This window comes from Phalacrocorax carbo, chromosome 12 (genome assembly GCF_963921805.1).
Source record: "Phalacrocorax carbo chromosome 12, bPhaCar2.1, whole genome shotgun sequence".
Classification (NCBI taxonomy): domain Eukaryota; kingdom Metazoa; phylum Chordata; class Aves; order Suliformes; family Phalacrocoracidae; genus Phalacrocorax; species Phalacrocorax carbo.
Genome location: NC_087524.1, coordinates 17,618,953 through 17,631,036, shown reverse-complemented (window position 1 = coordinate 17,631,036; position 12,084 = coordinate 17,618,953). Strand labels below are relative to the sequence as shown.

The 12,084-nt window shown below is 39.6% G+C and overlaps 1 long non-coding RNA gene across 1 annotated transcript in view; it reads right to left on the bottom strand.

The window, feature by feature from the left end:
• Positions 1-12,084, bottom strand: part of LOC135315521 (uncharacterized) — a 50,215-nt gene that overhangs the window by 23,317 nt on the left and 14,814 nt on the right. The window contains exons 3-4 of the long non-coding RNA XR_010375016.1: positions 8,560-8,713; positions 7,163-7,219 (exon numbers count right to left, since the gene is read on the bottom strand). This is a non-coding gene — a long non-coding RNA (uncharacterized LOC135315521). The remainder of the gene's footprint in view (positions 1-7,162; positions 7,220-8,559; positions 8,714-12,084) is intronic.

Genomic DNA, 12,084 nt, shown 5'->3' with positions numbered 1-12,084 from the left:
TACTGCTGTAGTTAAGTTAACCAGAATAGCTTTCAGATTCCTGTGCAGTCTTGAGATGCACTAAAAATGTGGAATGGCATGAAAGCAAATGTAATTCTGAAGTGGTCGAGATGAAGAGAGAAACATGTGGAGAAATATAACCCAGGGATTACCTCGGTCATCTTAAACACTGCAAAATCTTTTTTTGATATCTGTAATTAGAAAAAGAGCAGAAGTCAAAAAAACTAAAGAACTCTCAGTGGGAAGGCTAACCCAGGTTAAAAAATTAAAAAATGAAGTGAAAATGTGAGAACATTAGAGACTTAGAGTAAAGATTTAACAGATAAGAAAAAAACAAGAAGGCTCAATATGTTAAAATATATCAAAAGTTCTATATAAAAAAGATATAGTCCCATTGTAGGTTTCAAGTTGGCACTTTGTTCAAACTTTGGTAAGAACTATATCACTTAAATAATGTAGACGTATATTGTCTAATGCTTCTGAAATCAGTCCAGCTGAAACTTTATGCTCAGAGTCAAGAAACCATTAATATAGTTTTTGACAAATACCGATAGAAAGAAAAAAGAAATCTTGGTTGATGTTTGTCATAACTAGAGTGTAATTTCACTTAGAGGTCATCAGCATGAAATAAAGATAGTCCATGCAATGTTACCTTAGATACCTTAGTTCATTTATAATTGGGCTTGAATTTCCAGTAAGTCTTTGGTATAGACACCAAATGGCCTCAAGCTGTATCATGGGAGGTTTAGATTGGATATTAGGAAAAATTTCTTCACTGAAAGAGTGTTCAGGAATTTAAACAGGCTACCCAGAGAGGTGTTGAACATTATCCCTGGTGCTCAAAAACCATGTAGATGTGGCACTTCAGGGCATGGTTTAGGAGACGTGGTGTTGGGTTGATGGTTAGATTTGATGATCCTACAGGTCTTTTCCAACCTTAATAATTCTACGATTCTATAGAATTTGGCTCCCCAAATTCCATAAACACAAGTGAAATATTTTCAAAATAATATTTAAAACAGTTGACAAAAGAAGATGATCTGTCATCAGATAGTACAAAGCCAAATAGAATTGTTTTCACAGGTAGCATCACCCCCTTTTCTCTAAGAGTTTTTAACTTCTCTCACTGTAGCGTTACTGCCAAGTCACCCAAACATCAGCCTGAAAACCAAATAATTAATAAAGAAGTCCTTCGGTCTTTCAAAGCCCTTTAACTTTGTGAAGAACACATTTCACATTAAGTCATCTGCAGAATAATGTTACACATGTTGTATTGGAACTAAAGCAACACTTTGCTTTTTCCCATTTCTGAGTTTTACAAAAATAATGGCTGGATCTGCAGACTCTTACCCTCCCACGAACGCTGCCCTCTTCAGCAAATTCTTGTTACTGTCTTGTCTTCAGGGAAAGCATTAGATGTACAGGCTTATCTTGGTGATTTAAACGCAGCTACCTAAGGATGTGATGGATTTCCTTTATTTGCCGTCTTCCAGTCAAGACTAGATGGATATCTAAGAGACATGTTATAGCTCAAACAGAGAGAGGGGCCTGATGGAGAAATCACAGGGTCAGGTATAAAGGCCTGTGTTATGGGGGAGGTAGGGCAAGGTGAGATTGTACTTCAAATCAGTGCATCTACACTGTACATTTCAAAGATGTCTGTAAAAGTATGAAACGCACCAGGAATATAATGGAAAGCATTTACCTTTTTCTTTTATCTGAGCTGTAACCGAAGGCTTTGCCTTTCCTCCACATCATTTTGAAAGGAAATTAATTTCCCTACTCACTAGTTTTACTGAAATTATTTAGAGCAAAGTCTCAGCTACCACTTACTTGAGCACAGAAACTTTCTTACCTCCAAAGCTCTCTCATTTCAACACTTCCCTTCAACAAGAGCTCCACCTGAAACAAAAATAACTTTTCTCCCTAACATCTCAACCCAGAACTTCCTATTCAGCTTTAAATGTATCCCTGGGGAAGAGGATTTCCCTCTCCTTTTTCTTCATATTAGACATTTACTGACTTTCCTGTTTTCATCTAGTCTTTCCTCAGACCCTGATCCTGAAAGGAGCTGGTTCACAGCACAGTCATGGAGCATCACTGAAATTGAGGAGAGGCTACCTGCAGGGAAGCTCCTTGAAGGGTAGGTCTACCTTTGGGAAATCCTCAAAGTAAGGATGGAGTATATACACATATAGTACGTTGGTGTTATGGAGCTTCTGTCTGTCCAGGACCTCTTGCGGCTATAGAAATATAAAATTTAAAAATCATTATATGGTGTTTATGCCACGTCTGTGGGGCAGAAGCCCTCAGTAACTGCTCAGGCTCACCTAAAATTCTCAGTTTGCTATAACTTCATACATTTTTCTGCCTCTTTAGAGAGGGGTCGGAGAGAAGGGGCAATAGAAAGTGTGTGCACTCCATCAGACTTGATGTAGTCAAAGGTGATAACCAAAGGCTGAATATTGTCCCTACCTAGAGCCAAAAGCTGCATTTGGTTACTACTTTCCTGGCCTAGAACTGGTCTTTGCTCTATAGCTAAGAGTGTCAGCTCAGGGGAAACACTGACAGTGTACTATTAGTACATTAGTTTCATAGGTCGAACATCTTATGAAGATCAAGCAAGGAGCGTGCATGCCATGTTTAGTTTCTGTACCGCTGCAAAGGAAGAGTAAGCACACGGTGTGCTGGGTCTCATTGTAGGGGCAGTTCTGGAACCTGAAGAAGCTTGAATAGAGGAGGAAACAACACTAAAAACCAAGCCTCCAACTTTGTAACTAAAGAAGCTGAGAAAATGCCAGGTTATCATTAAACAGAAGCAGCTGGAAAATAGTAAAAGAACTATTTGCAGTATCTAGAAAAGAGTTCATTCAAACCACAGTGTTGTGGGAACAAATGGAAACTGAAGTCATATAGCTCTAAATAGAAATGTGATCACGTTGGCTATCTGCAAAAAATACAACTATAACGCAAATCTTGGAAAGTGAAAACTGCGAGCTGAGCAAGCCTCAGTGGGAGTGGCAGCGGCTGCCCAGATTTCTTAGCACTGTGCCTTTATGAGCTGAGCACTTTACTAAGCATGTTTTCTTAAATATTTATTTTCACAGAATCAGCCTGTTCTCATGGTGCAAGAATGAAACCCTGGCATAGAAGTGGCATATCTGCTAGTTAATGTCAAGATTTGATGTGCAATCAGAGAGCAAACAGGATTTCATATTGTGGTAAAAAATGAATTACTATATGCTTTAATTCTATTTTCTTTGTGTCAGATACATCAAGGGTATTGTAAAGTAGTGAAAGATTTCATTTGTACTTAAAAAAGAAAAAAGTACCTACTTCTACAAGTTCACGCAAAATCTAATATCTAGCTAGGAATGAATAGCTTGGAACATCCTTTGCAGAAAATACAGTAATAAAAGGCCTCAGTGATTTGCACTGTACTAAACTATTAAGTACAGTAAGTATTAAGGAGAGAAAGAGCACATTTAACTGTGAACTACCCTGTAGCAAAAGGAAATTCCTCCCTGACTTTAAAATAGGCAAGGCCAGACTAAGCTACCATACTGAGCGGGTGCAGCCAGCCTTCTAAATCCCACCAGCTATAGAAACTATGCCCTGTGTGAATAACGCAGTTGATCCATGTGCTTCATTGTTCTCTACTCTTCTGGACAAAAGATCACAGAAGATCATGTTTCAAACCACGATGTCCCAAGTTTGGGAAGAACTGAGCTATTTGAAATCCCACTTCTGCAAGAAGGTGGTGCTCAGAACCACCAGAATTTAGTCTTATGCTCACAAATACAGGAATTAATGACAACCACCACTGGCACAACACTTCTGTAAGTCTTAGAGCAGAAACACCTGTGGTATATCCCACCCTGGCAGTGAAATGGTGCTGGTGACCTAACAGTCTTTTCCACCTCTAAGTTCTGGGGTTTTATGAATTGTCAGTCACACCTGAGTGTTTATAGCAATATCAATCCCAGCCATGTAAGAAAGCTGGCAGAAGTCTTTGGCTGTACAACTCTGTGGTTTTATGCTTAGCTGTGTCTGAAAGCCTGAAAGGATGTAGAAGGTCTTTAAGGATCAGTGTTGACAGTTGCCTCTGATATACTCAAAGGCACAAAATTCAGTTAACTAGACAACAAACTCACCTGCAGTTTGGGCTGCAGGACAAATGCAACTTTGGAAAAAAAAATAAAGGAAAAAGAAAATTAAAACAAACCATGTCTAAACACCACCTGTATGGAGGAGAGACTGATATGGCTTTGGTGTTCAAAAGGTTGGCAAGGACTTCTCTGTTTTGCAGTGGGAAGGTTTCTTTGTTTCAAGCACAATAACAGTTTATTAAAGCAATAAAAAGCTGTATGGATCTGAGAGGCAGAACTGTTTGCTTCTTCCCCTCAAAAATCCTGCAATGGGAAAAGAAAATGCTGGAAACCAGGTCTTCAAAATCATACACCAGTACTGTAAACCTGGGACTGTCCTTCATCTCACTGTGTAGTCATCAAACATATTTGGTTGTCTACTGTGTATATGTATCTAGCATCTGTATTTTTCCGGAATTTGGAAGTAGTTGTTCGATAACATGGCTTAAATTGTGCTTTAGAAAAGGGACACTCAAAATGTCGGCCTGGAAAGCAGAACCGCTGAGTTGTCTGAGGCATCTTAAGCAAGATTTTGGTCCAGGTCCCTCTCCACTGTGTCCTTACGTTGGGAAAGGATATTCAAGGCCAACATGCCTTTCCCAGGTGCTTTCTGCTGGGACGGAGTGCAGAGTGTCCTGTGGTCTTTCAGTGAGAGCTGTTACAGACATTGAAAAAGTGTTTAATAATCAGAGCACCATGTCCTGAGTGCAGGCTGGGTTCATGAAATTTCACACACCGCTGAAGAGGTTTAGGCCAAAATGTAAGCAGGTCAGGGTCAAGCTGCAGTTTCAGGTGGCAGCAGGGACTGCAGAATACTGGGACTCCTTCCCAGGAAAATCATGGCAAGTATGTCCAGGCTGCCTTTTGGGGTGATCATGCAATGCACTTGAGATGTGAACAGATCTCAGAAGGTGCACAACGCCCTCTACCCAGAGAAACACCCACTCAAATCACCATTAAGTGATCTCTATCCCAGGGCATTCAGATTGAGGATATAGTTTTATTTTGAAATGAGGGTACATACTGAATTTCCAGGATCATGACTACATCGTAAGGTGTATGCTGAGTATTGCTGCTGTTATAAACTGCATGCACAAAGTTGCTGTGTAGAATTACTTACAAGTTGACAAAAAATACTTCTTAATCACAACTACCTCACTTTTAAATAGTTTCCACTGAAAACACATACAATGACAATCCTCATGAGAAAACAGCACAGGGTCTTTCAACTAGTTAGAAATGCATTGGCAAGTCAAAATACCCTGTTCTTCCTGATTTGTAGTATGCTCTGATAAAAAGGAACTGGACCTACGAAGGTATTTTTCCTCTGCAGGAGAAGAAGGAGTGAGAATGAAGACTTTGCCTCTCTTTTTTAAGCTCAGGGTGGAATAGATTCTAGCACGCTCTTCTCACAACCTCAGACAAATGCAGTGCTCTAGTCCAGTGGGATAGTGATGAAATGAGCAATGCATTTCACATGATGACACTGTATAGACTGTTATGGCATAGGATTTTTTCTCTTATGAGACAGGAATTATCCAAACCAAGCTTAGATGGCTGAAGGTGAGTTTATCTGCAACTTCTCTAGCAGTTAAAGAGAAGATAAATAAACTTATCTGTTCTCCAGGAAGTAAGTATGAAAAGAAAAGCGGTTATTACCCTATACAATCAACATATATGCAAGGAAGTATCTGCAATAAAGCTGGCTTGGAGAGTCATGTCAAAAAAGTATTACATTCCTGTTGTATTCTCAAGTTAAGTGTTCCCCACACAAGCAGTGCCTCATGACACCAGGGCCGGGGTAAAAGCAGTCCTTTTCCTTTTACATACTGCTGGCAGCTGCCTGGCTGTCCCTACTCTGCTGAGCAGGAGCTCTCCTGTAGGTCTGCAGCGGGGCTGGGACAAGTGGGACATTGGCCTTGAGATAGAGGGGCTGGGGGTGCCGGGATGTGGCCCAGCCTGAGGCAAACATCTCAGATGCACAAGAACATCATGGTCTGAATCTGCTGATCTGTCTTGCAGGGTGGAGACTTGCTGCTGATCCTCCTGGTCTGAATGCTTTTGAGGGTTGCTTGCATGTATTTTTTTGAAAGGTATCATTTACTCTTGTACACCAGCTGTATAGAGCTTTTGTATCACTTCAAACAGTGCAGCAAACTCCTTAACACAACCCTGAACCATGCCATGGCACTGGGGTTTTTTTCTACAATAAATTGATTAAGTATTAAGAAAAGTTAATCATTAGACAGCTAGTTGTATATTAAGATAGACTGTACATTGACAGTATTATTATATGTCATCATCTTTGAAATGCCATATAAAAGTGATAGAAGCCCTTTCTTTAAAAGTCAGACATCTAGTCACGTTATAGTTTATATTAGTTCAGTGACAAAGAGGCTTCCTTTTTTAAAAATAGAAGCGTAAAGCAGATAAGGTTAAGTAGGCGGGCTGCTGTGAGAGCAACAGGTCTGCTCTCTGCTCAGATAAGCAGCAGGAGCGGTAGAGGAGTATTTGCTGTGCAAGATTGCACCATACGCGTTACAGCGTGGAGACAAGGGTACGAGGCAAAAACAAATTAATCTGGGGCCAAAGATGCAAATGGTCAAATATATTTGTGATAACATGCTGGAAATCTGTTGGCATTTCCTAAGAATGTTTAATGGGTTTTTGAAAGATAGTTTGTCGTGGAAGCTGCTTCTTAACACAATTTCAGAAGCAGAGCAAACTCTCCCCGTGAACAATGAAAAGGGTGTGTGTACGTGTGTGCCTGAGTGTTCTTGCCTGCCTGTGTGTGGGCCTTTATCCTTCTAGTTACCATTTGTGTTTAGAAAGCTTCAGGAGTGCATTCAGAAGTAATGCCATCTCCTCAAAAACATCCACGCACAATCCTAAGCAAGAGATGAATGAACAGGGAGGCAGAAAAGCAGAACTGAGCAAGAGAGCAAGGAAATCCCCTTCCTGAATCGCTAGAAAAATTTCTCACCAGAGGAATGATAACGTATAATTTTGGTTACCAGCTTTTAGAAGACAAAACTGTTTCTCAGTAGTATAAACACCTACTTTGTGGGCCCCTGTGGAACCAGGAGGCAGGCAGGTCAGGGCTCAGCTAATGTATAATCTACATTTACATGTCAAAAACCCCACTAATTTAGGTTCTTGATTTACAATCCCTAGTTTTCATAAAAGTCAGTCATTCCCAATGAAAGAATGCAGAGTAGATTTATAGGATCTACATTAAGCCTTAAATCTTAACAGCATTTTTAAAGTGCTTTTATGAGTCATCCTAAGTAATATTTTCCCTCTTTTTTGAAGACTTTGCTATGTAAAAACAGATCCAACTCTTTACCTTAAAAACAAGATCATTTTAACGAACAATGCTCTCATCAACTCTGTTGCAATGCTAAACATTGTCAGTAATGTCCTTATAAGCCTCTGTTTTCAAGGGCTCTAGCTTGAATGTAATATGTGCTTTGTACTAAAGTTTGCCTGAAAAGATCTCAACCTGCATGAGCTGTGAATTTGTTTTCACCATCATAGTCAAAATAAAGTAAATCTCTGGAGGCTTCTGTAAAGCAGATGAAGCTCAAGAGCCTGATTCTGTGCTTTCTCCCCCACATCAGGCCCCTCTTTTCTTTAAGAAGTATGCTTCAAATTTACATCAGCTCAGGATCAGTCCAGTTAAGAGCAGAAACACCCTATGTACATTAATCACATGCATACATACAAAAATACTGGCTGAGCACCCATGTTTGCATCCATGGATGGACACAGCAATGCAATGCCAGTTTTTAAGCATCTGTCTCAAGAACTAATGTCCTTTAGTTAGAAATTAAAATATTATTAAAGATGTAAATAGTTAAGTGAAGTGTCCTAAAATGGATTTGTAGAGAATGTGTTTCTTAAACAATTTTTTAGGAAACCAAGCAGCAAGTAGTTGTGTTATTAGGCTATTAGAAAATGTAAACATATATGTTATACTCACTAGTAAGATCGTTCAGTGGGACTATTCCTGACAGCAAGAACAACATTTAGGAGATATATTTGCAGAAATTAGTTCCTTAGTTAATGACAGATTGCATAGCACAGAGATCTCCGTGTCATACCTAAACCATTGTTGCAAGTATCGCCTAATTCTCAACAGTTGTGTCTTTTGGAAAAGTCCTAAGTGTTGACTCCACCTGACAGAAACAGCAGTAATGGGACCAAATGTGTATCCCCAAAGGGCACAAGGGTAACTGCCTTCTCTTTTCTCTTTAGCTCTATGAGGCTTGTGTTCCTGGCTGCACAATAATTCAGGTTCAGGAAGAGAGATGGGCAATACCACAGCAAAGAATAGACAAGAGCCTGGAGTGATTTGCAAAATTTTGGGAGAACTAGGAGCTATGGAGGCAAAAAAGACCAGTTCACCTACTTGTCAGCTGATGCAGTAGTCATGAGTCAGCCATGGAAAAGGTGAGCATTAGTGACACTGTCCACTGTTACATCAGACGTGGTGCCATCCCTGAAGGAAGCAAGACCTCTACGGAGACAGCCCATCCAAGTGCTGGGCACTGAAGTTTCAAAACCTGAGCAAGACACAAGATATAAAACCAAACCATTCAGCTCACTTTCTTGGTATAGGTGTTAAATAATTCCAGCAAAATGCCATTTTAAGCATGTAAATTTTCCCCTAGCTTTTGCCAGGAGGGGATTCTAAATGACTTGTTGGAAGTACAGCTGTAAACATCAGAATACATTTCATATCTCAGTCTAAATGACAGTATTTTTATTTTACTTTTTATACTGAGATTTTTATCTTTTTCTTTATGATTAAAGACATTTTAAAGGTTTGGGTTTTGTTTTAATTTTTTTAAAGAAGAGTATGGTCTAACCTATTACTTAACCTGAAAGTGTTCAAAACAAGTAGAAAATATCTGTTATACACTGGGCTATAGAGTAAGCATAGCTCATGTACTACCAACAGAGAAAGAAAAATAAGCTGGGAACAGCAAACATTTCCAGTAAATTATAAATATGCCTAGAGTATCCTGAATAACATTTCAAAGCACTCAGAATATTATCCCACTAAATTGAGTATTTACCCTGGATCCAGGCTTGCAGCCTTCAGTCATGAGTAGTTTCACCCATAGTAACAGGATGGAGAAGGTAAACACCACTCACTTGAGTACACATTATTAGAGCCTGTTGATATTGCCTTAATGCTTTAAAATTAAAATTTTCCATTTACGATCACATTTGATATGAAAATTAGTTTGTTAAAGCATCAGTCTCCATTCCAAGCTGGTCAAACTTTAGAGCTAAATCAATCATAAAGATAGCTATTAACCTTGGCAAACATTTAGACTTTTCAACAGTCCTTCAAGTGTCAGAAAACAAAGCAATTAATTTAGTTTTGTCACGTAAGCAGTAATAAAAACCTGTACCTACTATGCACAGAAAACAGCATCAAAATATACCATCACATTGTGACACCTTATATTAAAAATACCTCCTTCTCAAAGAATTTATTAATCAATAGCCATAAAACCTAATGACTGGTAGATGTTAAAAAGCAAACCATAGTTTGGTTACATACGTGCCATTTCTAAAGCCACAAAAGAGGTCAGTATCAAGAAGAGACTCAAAATTCCTACCTCCTACATTCCTACTGACAAATAAACACTGATGTTTGTACACAATCTATTAAGCAAATTCTAAAACAAGAATAAAAAGAATAAAAAGAATAAACAGGAAAGAAAAAAGAAAACTCTGGGAATTTATCAACAGAGCTCAGATTACTTCCAGACATCCAGTATCTATGATATACACCTACTTTAACAGGTATCAACACGAGATGTGATTATACAATATTCAGAGTTCTTGGCTTTAGTCAGCCGAATAGTTAAAAAGATGCTTAAACTGCAGTGTGTGAGGAGTCATTCTGAAACATTGTGTAACTGCATGCCAAGTACTTCAACTCTATAGCGTGCTACTCTGGAGCATGCTTTTGCTGGTCTTCAGCTATTTCTGGTGTTTAAAGTTGAAACTTGAGTACAGCTTCTGTCCTTTGCTGCATCTTTGTAGCATGGGAGGTGAAACAAATAGCAAAACACTCCTCTGCTGTGCCCCATGCAGACCAGACAGTGAGGTCCTCGATCTAGCCTGAAAATTCATAGCTGGTAGCTCACAGAAAACACAGGCTTAAAACTTCTGAAAGCCAGATCAAATATTCTGCGACGGGGAAGGCACCTGAAACCCCTAGGAAAGCTCAAGGCTAGACAGGGAGTAGACTGCAAAAGCTCCACCTGGTACTATGAATCCACTACTCTCTTTTTTCCCCGCCCTACCTGATGGGTGCCATCTAACAGGCTTTAGCAGAGCACCCCTGCCAGGTAAGACTACATGTGAAATATTGCAAAGCAAAACACTGTCAAGAATTCCCACTTGCTCTCTTCAACAAGGGTCCAACCAACAGACTCCTACTCACTTTACCTACTGGAAATATATTAGTTCGAATAGCTTCCTCAGGACAGATTGGACAAATACTCTCCCAAAACAGAGCACTCTATTGACAAAGCTCTGCCTCCAAAGACCAATGGTGTACATTCCTGTCTTCTCACAGAAAAAGGAGTGCCTCAAAGGCCACTAGTGGTCACACATTTGTCTCATGATTTCAAACAGCCGGAGTCAAGTGTCTTCACATGCTGGCAGAAAAGCTTTCCCTCACGAGGCCGGTGGAGCAGGTCACCCCAAGAGGCCATGGGGTCTCCATCCTTCAAGGTTTCCAAGACCAGACCACAGGACACCCTGCACAACCCAGTGTGATCCCAGAGCTGACCCTTCTCAGAGCAGGAGGTTGGACTAGAGCTCTCCTGAGGTCCCTTCCAGCCTGAATTACCCTGGAGTGCTAAGAATGAATTGTCCCTCCATCTCTTCCTCATCCTCCCTGGACTCCCAAAATTAAGCTTTCTCTAGTAATATTTATACTTGTGCCTTAATATTTTCTTAAGAAAGCCTGCTGACACCAAAGGAAATATCTGTTTAAGACAGAATTACACCTTCATGACTACTGTTATTTTGCTACTGTGAAAACCACAAAAATTCCCCCCCGCAAAGTGATAGCTGCCAGCTGCAGCTTCAAAATGACCATTGTAATGAAACACTTTATTTGCAAGCATGTCAATTATAGAAGCAGAAGTTTTTCACCTCCTGAACTTTCCAATATCTCAGGAACATATTTTTTCCCTCTTAATAAAAGTGTTTAATGATTCAGATGTGTAATCTATGTGGAGGAGTTTATGGCTGAACATATTAGCATACATGATGCCAATCGAAACTTGAAAGGAAACGTCTTTTAAGCTAAACTAGAGAATGCATTTTATATGGACAATGAAAATATTCTATGCAGATGGAAAACTAGAGCATAAGAGACCATGAGAAGCCGGTCACTTAGTCTTCTGCCCTTGCACAGTCACCCTGTGGTGTTCCAAGCACATGTGTATCTTAGTTTCCTTACAAACAAATCTTTTCTGGTATAGATACCAAAATCTACATTAGCACTTTTTACTTCAAGATGTTAAATGACAAGGGTATTTTCCCATGCTCTGAGGTTTTTCCTCTCATTGTTATTTGAAATGTATCTTGTTTTCAGTCTGATTTTTTTTGATTTGTCGTGCATGTACCATCCAGCTGGAGCTTGTATACCCACTGACCTTGTGCTAAATAGACATGTTTACATGCTAACTCACTAACCTACATGTGAGGAAACTTATTCTCTGACAACGCAGGAGTTGTTCATTTAAGTGTTGAATCTCTTGATGCTGAGAGCTGAACATTTGTTTAGTGGGAGAAAATTAGCATTGACAAGTAGGGGCAAGTTATCAGCCCCACACACAGAAATGCATGTAACTTATTGAAGCATGAGTTACCCTTGCTCTAGGATTGCCTTAGCTCATAC